This window comes from Carettochelys insculpta, chromosome 14, assembly GCF_033958435.1.
Source record: "Carettochelys insculpta isolate YL-2023 chromosome 14, ASM3395843v1, whole genome shotgun sequence".
NCBI lineage: Eukaryota > Metazoa > Chordata > Testudines > Carettochelyidae > Carettochelys > Carettochelys insculpta.
The window spans coordinates 19,097,705-19,110,966 of record NC_134150.1 but is presented as its reverse complement, the minus strand read 5'-3'; the positions used below and the strand labels follow the sequence as shown (position 1 = coordinate 19,110,966).

Here is a 13,262-nt window from a genome sequence, read left to right as displayed (position 1 = left end):
CATTTTCCACACTTTTGGGTATGTTGCATGAAAAGCTATGTTGAAAATAACTGCTTGCCATTAATTTTATTACAGCCAAGAGAAAACTTCTAATTAGAAGGTTGAATTGTAGCAAATAAAATTTAAAGATGCATACAGACTACTAAAATAAATTTTGAACATTAGAATCTCTGAAGACAGAGCACAAAACAGCTCAAATAAATTAAAGCAAAACGGAAGAGATTAACTTTTATATATTAACTGGTTTTAAATCCTTTTACCTATTTATTATAATTTGAATAGGAGAAACTCCAAGAATTTAAATACAAACCTACTTAAAAGGGAGAAGACACATGCATACATGTATATTAAACAGAAAAACAGAGAGCAACACACTCCAAATTAAATCTCTTCAAGTACAGAAGTTTTGCGTTTAAAGAAACACTTGGGACCAACAAAATGAGTTTATTTAAATATATTCGTGCTGCCAATGTCAAAAAGACTATATTCAAAATCAATAGGATGTGGCCAGAGATGAAACAACATGCTCTTATTTCAGAAATAAAAATCTTAAGGCTATTCGTTTTTCACTTCTTATGCACTTAGACAAAAAGTGAACCAAAGCCATTCCTGATGATGTCAAAACATCTTATTTCTATGCCACTGTTTTACAGAGAACTTCAAAAACCTGCTTTGAACCAATTTTTCAAAGGATGTTAGATGCACATAATCAGTTTTGTCTTTATTACTCCATGTCAGAAGGCTATTCTTGTAAATTGGCCTGCTCTCAGATGAATAAAATTCTGCAGACCCCTTATAATTCCACTATGTCTAGATTACAGAGATTTGTCGGCAGTGTGTGTCAGACAGTATCTTGCAACAAAACTTCTGTTGACAGATCACATCCAGACCCAAAAGTGGCTCGGAAGAGCGATCCACTCTGTCAGCAGAGAGCAGCCAGACTGTTCAGCTGCTCTATCAGCAAAATGGCTACAGAGAACCACAGTGGACAGGGCTGCAGGTCGCCAGTTCCTTCGAGGAGCTCCAGTGAGATGTGCCCTTAAAGAGGCCACCCCCCAAAACCTGCTTCCTTGCTCTGCTGTGGGTGTGCATACCGCCCCAAGGGACAGCACAGCTAGCGCAGGATTTAGTGCGCAACACAGCTGGTTCCAGGGAACCAGGCTGCTGTAGCTGCCTCTGGGCTTGTGGTGGCCTCACACAGAGATGTTGCAACAGTTGCTCAACTTCCTGACACCTGTCCTCCTCTTTCTCATGAAGGGCAAGTCTGAGATCACCTGCAAAGACCTCGCTCTGGCTGCAGGATGTTCACACCTGTACCTGCCCCTCCCAGTGCACAGGAGGTTCTGGAGGCACCACACCAGTTCTGATTGGTGCCATTGGTCATGGGGCAGTGGGACAACCAGCAGTGGCTCCAGAGCTTCTGAATGCCAAAGGCCACCCTCTTGGAGCTCTGTGCCTGGCTCACCCTAGCCCCACGGAGACAGGACACATGGCTGTGGCCCACCATCCCTGTGGAGAAGCAGGTCACAATCACCCTCTGGAAGCTCGCCACCCCGACAGCTACCACTCGGCAGGCAATCAGTTCAGCATGGGGCCCTCCTCACAGAGGTAACACACTCTTAGGCTACAGTCCCTGTAAGTGGGGGTGGGGGGACACAGTGTCCAGCCAAGGGGGGATCCTCCGGAAGTGGGGTTTCGGGGGGGTGAGGGGTGGAGTTGGCTGTGCTGTCCCACTCTTGCACAGACCTGCTGCTAGGGGGGCAGCCTCTTGGGGGACTCCTGGAGAGCTCAGGGGGAGTGGGTTGGAGCATTCTGGGGACCCTCCCAAGGCCCAGGAACTCCCTCCCTCAGTCCCTGATGTGTGCGTTCAGTTGCCTTCCTCTGCAGGTCATGACAGCCACCAACATGATCTTGCTGAGGAGGGCCATCCATCTCTGAGACGTTGATGAAGTTGTGGCCAGATTCACCACTCTGGGGTTCCTAAACTGCCTCAGGGCCATTGATCAGACCCATATCCCATTACGTGCCCCAAAGCATAGCGTAGCCAAGTACATAAACCACAGTGGTGCTGCAGGCCCTGGTCAACCACCAGGGACAGTTCATGGACATTTATGTTGGTCGGGAGGGCCAGGCATATGATGCCCATGTGTTCTGCAAGTCTGGTCTGTGCCTAAGGCTGGAGGCAGGTACATTTGTCCCCCACCATAAGCTGGTAGTCGGGGATGTTCAGATCCCACTCTGCATCATGGGGGACATGGCCTACCCCCTTGTGCGTGGCTGATGAGACTCTCCGCCAGCCAGCTGGACCCCAGCTGGGAACTGACCAATGCTCGCCTCAACCAGGTGGGGAGGAGGCTGAGAATGCCTTCAGACTCCTCAAGGCATACTTCAGGTGCCTGCTAATCCACTTGGATGTGAGAGAGAGCACAGTGTCCACCAAGTTGTGGTAGCATGTTGTGCCCTGACAACATCGTGGAGAGGAAGGGGCAGGGCTTCCTCCCAGAATGGGATGTAGCCACTGGCCACAAGGGGCATGCTTATGTGCAGCCGGGCACAGCTACCATCTGCCAGGCCCGTCAGGATGGGCTGTGGATTCGCGAGGCCTTCAGGGAAAGCTTCTCCCATGGCCCCCAGCAACCCTCCCTAGGGCACCTCCAGCAGGGGTCTTGGGCCTACAGCCCTAGCCCATACCCACCATGACACCTTCCTTCGCCCCTCCCTGGCCCCTGCACAATAACCATGGACAGGTGTGAGGTAAACACTTAAGCGACTTTTACTCAACAAAATAAATACTTGCACAAAACAAAAACCATGCCGCTCCAAACCAGTTACAGGTAAGACGCGTATAACTATTCACAGTGGGGGGAGGGGAGCATAGGACAGGGGGTTCGGGGCCCACAAACCCAAAGGGGAGCAAGACCCCAAGCGGCTTCAACTTCAGGATCTCCACCCGCCGTGGGTTTGGAGCCCCCATCAGGGTTGGGCTGGGTCTGGGACCAGGGTAAGGTACAGGAAGGGAGGGGTTGTAGTGGGGTGCGGGTGGGCAGGGGGAACAGTGGAAACCTGGGGAGGTGGCCATGGCTATTGCCCCTTGGAGCGAGAAGGGTTCTAGGATGCTCTGCAGGAGGGACAGCAGGAACTTTGTGGCAGGGGTGGGGGGCAGCGACTGTGGACAGCTGGGCCATCATGTCCCGCCAGATGCTCTTGACAGCATCAAAGCGAGACATGAACTGGTCCCAGACCTACGATCACCACTCCATATCATCCCTGAGTCACCACTCAGTTGTGTCCTGCATGGCCCACAGGGCAGGACTGTGATCCTGATGGAGGTTCTCATACACTCGCCAATGGCTCCAGTGGCTGTGGGCTTGGTCTGGTGGCGATATGGGGCTGGAATGATCTGATGGGGGTGGCTTGGCCCTCTGTCAGTGCATGTCCAGCTGTAAGGAAGACAAGGAGGAGAGATAGTGAGTCTACCAGGCAATGCAGCCCCTGAGTCTGTGACCCCCCACCAGCAACACCGACCAACACCCCATGGGGCAAAGAACAGGAATGTCCCGGGAGCAGAGCCATATGTGGCCTGCAGAGTAGGCCCTGCCACATGGGGACTCCACAGTACCTCTGGGACTATGCTGACCACTGCACCCAACCGAGGCGATGGGCAAGTGACCAAGAGGGGTGTCTGGCCACAAAGGGGTCCCCTTATGTGTGGTGGGTAAGCTGGGAGCAGCCTCACCCTCCCCGGGGCCCACACACTCTCCTGTGGCTCGTGGCACTGTCCATGGGAGTGGGTACTGCCTCCCACCTGCAGGGATGCCCATATACTTGGTGCTCCCTGCCCCCCGCCATGGCATGGGGTGACATGCAGGATACTCACCAGAGCGACCCTCACCCAGCTCCGAAGACGCCTGGGACATGGCCTGGGTGCTGGGGACCAGGTCCAGGATGAGGATGAGACTGCTGCCCTCTGAGTCCGGCTCCAGTGTGGGTTGTGACTAGGCTGCCTCCTCCTCCTGCAGGGGGCTGCTGCTGCTGCTGCACTGGGGGGAGCCCTCCAGCACCCTATCTATGCTTCTGGATGGTGGGGATGTGTCCCTCCAATCCCCTGGAGGCTGTGTAAGCTCCCAGTAATAGGGGCAGGTGGCAGGTCCTACCCCACAACATTTGACAGCATTCCAGGCCCAGACGTAGCCCTGCCTCAGCTCCCTCACATTGACCCAGATGTGCTCCATGCTGCAGGAGGAGTGGCCACATCTGGCCAGGGCAGTGGCCATCCTAGTGTAGATTGGTGCATTCTGCCACTTGGCCTTGGGTCCTGCAAGGTCTCCTCCTCCTCACAAAGGTCCAAAAGGGCGTGGACCTCAGACCAACTCCAGAAGGGGGCCTGTCTCTTGGAGCCACAGGGTGGGTCCTGGGACCACTCAGTCTGGTCCCCTGAGGGCCCAGGGAGGTGGGTCTCAAGAGGCCTCTGCCATTGTAGCATGCCGCACGTGTGTTGCTCTGCTGCTCACACACTCTCAGCTTTCTGCATGGGGCTCCCTGGGCTCCCTGCAGCTTTAAGAATGGCCAGAGGCAGGAACCATAGAGTGCTGATTGCTGTGGACAGGATGTCCGCTGGGGCACCTGTGCGGTGTCCCAGAGGCCTTTTCTGTTTACAGAAGGCCCCCTGGAACGTCCAGACCCGTGTTTTGTTGACATATCTCTATCGAGGGAGGTGTTCTTCCACATGGCAGCAAGCAGGGTACAGCTGTAGACAAAAGCGCTGCCTTCTGTTGACTTACTGTCAACAGAACGCACTTTGCAATCTGGATGCTCCGTGGGTTTTGTTGACAAAACCCTGTAGTTTAGCTGTAGCCTAAGTTACAATACCATAACAATTAAGAGAGGTCTTCCAGGACTCTAGGCCAGACTCAAGTCAAAAGTTTACAAAAAGCTCTTATCACTTAATCATAATAATCAAATCACTGAAATTAGACCTGCAGAAGCAGTACTGAAGTTGGAGGGAAATACTTACATAGCTTGATCCATGCCAAGGTTTCCATTTTTGTTTTATTTCAAGTGGAGTTTTAAAATTTAATTCTTATAGTCTATGTGAATTCCATGTGTCCTATGAACCAATGCTGCATTTGTTTAAATCTGTCTAACACCATGAATTAATAACTTGGCTAAAAGTAAAATGTGACAGCGCTTCTGGGCCCGCAGAAAAACATTTTATGAAAGGTTATTCCATTTGAAAGTATTAGGACACTGTTTCTGTGATTCTTATGTGTACTGGTAAATAAGCTGCATTTTTCCTAGTATTATATTTCTCATGCCTTAATTTCACATTGGTGCTGTCTCAGATAAATCTGTGCTCTTCTCAAGCCTTTTTTTTTCCTGCCAAGTCTGACAGAACCCCACCCTGCTCCCTAAGTTCCTATGATCTCTCCTCAGAGCCTGTCAGTCAGTGTCCGCATCTCCAATTTTAATGCCTAGGTCAGCATGTGCCACACAGTTTGATGGATTCAAGTCCGCAAAGATCTTTTATATGATTCAACCAATATTAATATCTGACATTTGTGATGCTGCATGTGAAAATTATATATAGGAGATGAATGGGAATTACCAGTAATACATGGTAATGAAATGTAGGTCACTTCCATTCTTCTATTTTGAAATATTTTTAAACCATCCAAAGCTTGTAGATATTATTGTAAATTCTATAGTTACTACAAAGCTCAGGAAGCATCCTGAAAATGTCAAAGTGAAATCTAAAATATCTATCTATGTCTGAGGGGGAAAAAAAGTTGAATATGAAAGCCAATTTTCCATTCAAAAAACTTTAAGTGATTATATTGTGTTTGTATTATTTTAAACTGTGTATTGAAAATAAACTTTGAGTTGTGTTTTCATCTACTTTTCTTCAGATGCTTTATGCAAAAGAAAAATCAAAGAAAAAGATGGGAGACGGTGAGTGTTCAAACACATATACACAAGAGTATTACAGGCAACACACACAAACCACCATTACAAGTGGGTGGCTACTGATCAGATATACACAAGCAGCCTTATTTTTCCTCACCAGCTTTGCAGCAGATGTGAACAACAGATTGTGGCAGAGCACATTGCTGAGAGGAGATATGTGGAGAAAGGATGCTAGAGGACAAGGGAAGAAGGAAGGCATTGCACAACAGAGTAATGGGATAGAAAAGAACCCCCTTGCTTTTCTTTTCTCCCCTCCTCCAGAGTTGGATACATTATCGCCACCAAACAAAACTTCCTCTGAGCCCAGCAAGCCAGCAGGTCACAATCTTGGTTTTTCAGTTCAAAAATCTAGTCTGCATCAAGGAGCAGTAAGCAAAAGTGAGGCTTAGCTGCATGTTAAGGATGATTTTTTGTGATGCACATCAAACCGTGTATAACACTAGCCCTTCTCCTGTACGCTAGGAAAACCAAAGATCCTTGCATTCTAAAACCAATCATCAGAACGGGTTTATCGTATAACTCAGGAGATAAATTGATTTCTTGAAACCATGAACATCACCTGCAAAGCTCCTGCCACCTCTATAAACAACTCAAATCTATTAACTCGGCTACTAACATTTATGAATCATGTCCCAGTTCACTCAGTTCTATGATTAGTACTTACTAATTGGGCACATTTCTACATATTCTATTATCCTTGAATATATAAACTGACTTTCCATATGAAATCAGAGGCCTGAAAGTGAAATATTTAGACATCTATAAGAGTGATGGGACATTTTGGGACATTAACAGAGAACTCTTTGTATCCTTTTGCCTTCCAGGTTTGAACATCTCACACCATAATATTTTATATGTCACATTGCTTTTGAAAGTTGACTCTTAAAAAACGACTAAATATTATGTTAATTAACTTGTTTATATGATCTGGAAATGAGTTTTCCAACTTCTAAGCAAGTATAAAACAGTTAGATCGCCCATTATCAGACTAAGGGATATTCACTCAAGTTTATATATTCTGAGTACTGTCTTCAAATCCTCATGATCATATTTTAAAGGTTCACTATCAACATTTCTGGTTGTGAGTAGCACAGAGTACATCTTACTAAGGCAGAACAATAAAATAATTTACACAAGAAAAAAATACAGCCAACAAAAGGATCAGAGTGGCAGGCCCATGGCTTCTTAGAATACCTACTCTGTTTGAACATTTGCTATCATGAGAAAGCATATGAGCAGCTCAAACGATCAATGCTTTCAAGAAAGCTTTGGTAAAGATGCGGAGTATGTAGGCACATATAGAAGTTAGAGCTTAAAAGACAATACTTAAAGAATAATTACTGGTTTGGTTATTTCATCCTGCTTTTAAATTGGTTTTGTTTGAAGCACAGACCCCATCTGCATTCTAGCTTTTATTGCCTTCCTGAATCTTTTTTCTTCACTTCCTGCATTTTAAACAGGTTGACAACTCTAAAATTATCTTTAATTAAGCAGCTGTGTACAATTTTGTCTTAAAAGTCAGAACAATTTGTTTCCCTGAAAAGTCACCTAATTTCTTAAGATTTTCAGTTACCACTGAAAATATGGTCTGAATTAATAAAAGGACTAATTTTGTCGCAGGACAACCTTAATATCCAATACAAATAATAGCAACACTACTTCTTTCTCTTGGCTCGTACAGTTAATGTTTTCCTTGATTTGGGGGTTGTCTTTGATTACAGTGTTTTGTGACTTTGTCCTTCTTTTATTTTCTTAAGAGCATTCTGATGATACAGTTAAAGCATCAAGAAGCACACATTATATTTGAAAGAATAATTAGATTTACACCACAACTGAAACACAGAGCCAAGGAGCACAGATTTACACACTCAAGATGAATGTGTCCAAGAAGAAAACTCACCAATAAAAAAAGGTGTTTGACTTTCAAACAACAGAAACTCCCACAATTTATCCATTGAATGGGGGTTGTTTGGGGGTAGCAATTAATCCCATCACAGTAGTTGATCAATGAGACTCTTCCCTTCAAAATATTCCAAGCAAAATATCTATACCATATATTACAAATGTCTTCTGAGCTGCATGTTAAATTAAAGAAACATACACACAACTTAATATACTCCTGCATCATCTTTAACACCAGAGGTGAAATTCTAATCCCACACATAGATGGGGTTTTTGCCATTGACTTCAATGAGGTCAGAATTTCACCCAAGGTATTTGCAGAATCTTTTCCCCCTTGTCAGTATTAATGTTTACTCACTTCTTGAAAAGCAAACTATAATCCAGTATTTTAAAATCTACTGGACTCTGATTTACCACTGCTCATAGCAAATGAATATACTGTGTGTGTGCGCGCACGCGTGTGCGTGTGTAAGTAAAGTAGCACTTCATATTTGATATCAGACCTAAGTGCTTTTTAGAGCACCACTGAAATGCAGCTCTCTCTAACAGTACAAGATTGAAAGCAAACACTGAGCACTTGGGAGTAAAACAGAGGACGGGAGGCTACCAAAGTTTACTGATACGTATTGGAAATAGTTTGGTGGTATCACTTAATATTCACATAAAAACTAACACCATCCAGCTTTTTAAGTAGTGGCAACCACATACAGTGAACTGTATCGAATTTAACTCATTTAGATCACTATTCTTTCAGAAGTGGTTCCACAAGCCCTGATTTAGACAAGCACTTAAGGACATTCTTAAAGTTAGGCATCTGGATAATGAAGCTGGACTTTGCTGAATCACGACCAAGAAACGGAAGGCATTCCAAATGTAGCACATGGATGTCTACGCTACGTATAGAAAAAATACTAAATATTTAAAAAGTCAAGAACTAATACTTCTAATGTAGCTTCATCCAAAGATCTGCAGTATCCTGCTAGGATAAACTTAAAACAAAGCAGTTGGTCTAACTGGCAGATCATACTGAGAAAGGGTAAGTTGCAAAACTAGGGCGAACCTACCGTACAGATTAAAAACTTTCAGGGAATGCACCTGTTTTATTATGATTGTGTACAGCACCTGGAACAACAGGCTCATGATCTCTCACTGGTTCCATAGACACTACATTAAAACATTCCTCCTCTCACGTGGAGAAAGGCATCATCAAATAATGCCATATTAACTTACTGTGAGTTGACACAGATGCCAATAGATTATATATACACCGCGGCACTGAAATAATAGGGTAAAGAGATGCACTGGACATTAAGATTCTGTATAATATATTATAGGTGTCTTTTTATTTACACAACTACAGGTTGAACCTCTTTAGTCCAGCATCCACAGGACCTCACTGGTGCTGAATGAGAGAATTTGTTGACGCAAAGGTCAATATTTTCTAGCAGCATTACGAACACTTCCACTGCTTATTGGTCTCTTAGAAGAGATGTAGGAGTAATTTACAGCTAAATAACAGCATAGTACACTGACAGCCAGGACTGGGTGGCTGTAAACAAACTTTATGGAATCATGGGAATCTTGGTCATCTGGCTAACTAAAATCATGCGGAACTACAGATATTGCCAGACGAGACTGTTCCAGACTAGAGAGATTCAACCTGTGCATCACTTACAAAAGCAGTTACTGCACCTAACACGACATACCCTTAGAAAAACATCTTAGGCACTTCTCCTACAAAGACTCAGTTGATCAGAGGATGCAGAATGTTGGAATTTTAACTTGATGTACTAAAATCAGCTTTGATTTTACCTGAAGCAAAGCAGTGCTTTCAAATGTTTGTCTTCTGAAGCAACCAGCTGATCATCAGAACCAGATATGTGCAAATGATAAATATGTGAGGCAATATCAAAAGTATCGTCTTTTCTGAGAATTTAGACTATCTGGAAGACACCTTGTGTGTGTATGCACATGCATAGATATCTTTGCATGCATTTTAAAGAGGAGTCAGAAGAGCTTTACTGAGGTGTACTGCTTTTGTAGCTTGCTGTCCTTGATAATGTGGTTAGGCAAACTGAAAGGTGAGCACTTCCACAGTATAGTGACTTTTACATAAGAATATCAGAAAGTTTTAAAACACTTAACCCTGACAATCAGACTGCGTAAAATGGACATGCCTCATATATCTGAGCCTATGCAGTAGGTAACACGCATATCTGACAAATGAGGAAACTGATAACTGAATTCACAGAGAAAATCTGTGGCAGATTTGGCAGCAGAATCCAGCTCTCTCAACTTCCAGTCTTTTGTTTTATCCACAATATCATCTCCATAACTGATATTTGCCAGACTGTATAATTCTGCCATCCCAGCCACCCTCTGTCATGGACATCATCTAGGTTTAAGATGTTTCTGGGGCAAGCATTTTCACCACTACTATCCAGATTAGGATACCCCTTTTCTCCAGTAATCTGCAATAATGAGAACTCCATCCTGGACAAGAAAAATTAAATTGCTGAATATCAACAGTGACAACTGCTGATCTGATGTATTTGCACTTCTAAATTTTGGAATGGACCAGGCAAATATTGTATCCAACTGGAAATGCATATCAAAACTGGCATTATGCCTCAATTTCTTTGTAAACATTACCTAATAGCAAAAGTGAGTGAGTCGGCCACGTGACCAGATATTTTGCTGAAATCCCTCACTGCACTGGTGACATATTTATGCTATTTTGAGAACAATAACCATAGTTCAGTCATGCATGTATTCGCTCAAGTATCTGTGAACCACAACTGCAGTTATTAAGGTAGGAAGTCAAGTTTTCATTTTCAGCTTCTGGCTGCGGGCACCATTTACTGAATACAACCAGTATCATTGAGTCCAAATGAGATCACAGGTATGTCCTTGGGGAAGTGACAGCTCATGAGCTCACCCACACAAGCAGCCTACATTTAAAAACAAAATGTAGGCTATCAAAAAAATTCAGACAAACACAATTTGCAGTACAAATTGCCTTTGGGACAATGAAATTTAAGAAAATTCTCATTTCCCGGCTATTCCATTTCACTTCAAACATTTACAATAGTTACCTTTACGATCTAATCAAAACTTGACTGAAAAATTATTTACTAAGTCAGTATAAAATGATACACAGTAACTTTATGATAACCACACAGCAAATACACATCAGTTTTCCAGAAAACCATGACAGTTATAGAGCAACTTCTCTACCCATCTGTGTCTGAAAACCCCAAAGTGTTGGGGCTAAAAATACCGACGGCAGCATTTATTCAAAACATGTCACAGATTTTCATCTCCCTATTTGTTTTCTGACACATGATTTTTAAAAATGATGACTATAACTGGAATAAAAATTCATAGCTGTTTAATTCACCTTCCCCATGAATGACAAAGTTTTGCCACAACAAGTGGCCCACTGATGGAGCAGAGGCCTGAGGACTCCGCTGCACTCATCCTGGGAAAGTAGGGAGGGAGAGATTCTCCAAGCAAATTAAAGTGACTTCAGGGGAAGCAGCCAATCAGGACCAAGGGAACTGTATAAAAGGGTCTGCAGAAGAGACCAGCAGGCAGTTGCGGCTGGAACCTGGAGCAGAAAGGACGGCATGCCTTACTGGTTGAGTGAACCGCCGCACAAAAGACATCAAAGTCAGAGCAGGACCCAGAGAAGTCAGAGGCTTCTAGCTTGCTGCCAGGACTGAGCCCAAAACAGTTTGCTAGCAGGGCCTGAGGAGAGCAATGAAGAAGATCCTGGATGGCTTTGGGGACTGTGTGGACTGAGCCTGGGGAGGGCCACAAGAAAATAGTGTGTCCAGGGAGCAAGCCCTGGGAATATGGCAACCTACCAGGGTTGGACTGGTTTAAAGATCTCTGAAACACCCAACCAGAGGGGGCACTTGTCAGAGGGGGGTACTGACACTCTTACAGACAATTATAAAGGTGTCTTGAGAAAAAGGTCTGTTGAAACAAATTATAGGTGGCCAAAAAGTGATCTAACTGCATGGACCCATGAGAGCAGGAAACAAATCCTCCCTCTGGTGTCTTCAAAACAAAAAGCAGTCAAGTAGCACTTTAAAGACTAGCAAAGTAGTTTATTAGGTGAACTTTCGTGGGACAGACCCACTTCCTCTGGTGTCTTGTTTTTTTAAAGCTAGCAAGAAGCAAATTAAAATATTTTCAGTAGTTCATGGGGTGACTAAATTCCTATCAAATATTTTAAAAATAATCAATTGCTGCACTTTCATCAAAATATCTACTTCTTAGAGTCTCCTTGCACGAAAATTTTTTTTTGATACACGCTATTGTCCCCTCACACTCAAAGCAACAGCAGATGCATGCCTTGGTTCTAACAACAGTTGCTATGCAATGTTCTGTAACAGAAGGACTTACTTGTCTGGAGACAACAACACCCAAACTTAAATATACTGTAATATTTTTACTCTGTCTTGAAGGAAGAAGTTGTAAACTATATGAGCAGTATCCAGGTGACCCACCACTTCCACCTAGAAACTCATTCAGCTGCTAATGTCCATCTAGCATTTGCTATGGCTTACTGAGACCAGGTACCTTCATAATCTACGGAGTGACATCCTATGAAGAGGAAAATCAATCCACGTTGTGCTGTGCATTCTGGACCAGTCTTTTGTTTAGAAGCAACACAGATGCAATGTCAGGTATGATATGCCCTTCTCTCTAGAATGGTTTGATAACAATTAAACCACCACTATCCTACACAAAAGGTTTGAGATGTATTAAAAATTTGTTCAATATTTTATTTAAGTTTTGGAAGACAAAATGCTCACAGGCAGAAGGTCTGCCTGGCATACAGAATGTTTTCGAGAGGTTTTCACTTAGTCTTTTTACTTAAAAGTCCTGTGTGAAGAGAGAGCAGAAGAGAGAGTAGAGCATCATCAAGCCCTAATGCAGAGCTAGATCCTGAGTATTACGCTATGAGAAATATGGGCACAAGATGAAGCAAGATTTTAAATTTAAATCACCATTTCCTCTTAAGGAGAAGCTCTACTCTTGACTGTCTGCTACAAAGTCTTATTTATTTTGGGGTCTAATTCACAGGTGTTCTTCCTTTATTGCTTATCTTTTCCGGACTATGGGAAGTGAAACATGTCTTCAGTTCAAAATTGGATAAATATATGAATTTTAAAAAAAGCTTAAGTTGAATAACTCTTCCATAGTGTGTGATTTTGTTTCAGGGACCAAGTGACATTTGAAAGAAAACAGCTTCTTTCTTGGGTGGTACAACAGGGTTAACAGAAAAGTATCACTGATTGGCAAGACAGAAGTGGGAGCCTGTGAGTTTCCCATTTGTTTCAAAATTAGATTTGTCAGTACGTTATATTATAATGGAGTGTTTG

General features: G+C 43.7%; 1 protein-coding gene across 1 annotated transcript in view; it reads right to left on the bottom strand.

Annotated features, from left to right (window-relative positions):
- ITFG1 (integrin alpha FG-GAP repeat containing 1) overlaps positions 1-13,262 on the bottom strand; it is a 210,057-nt gene that overhangs the window by 71,105 nt on the left and 125,690 nt on the right. The window lies entirely within an intron of this gene.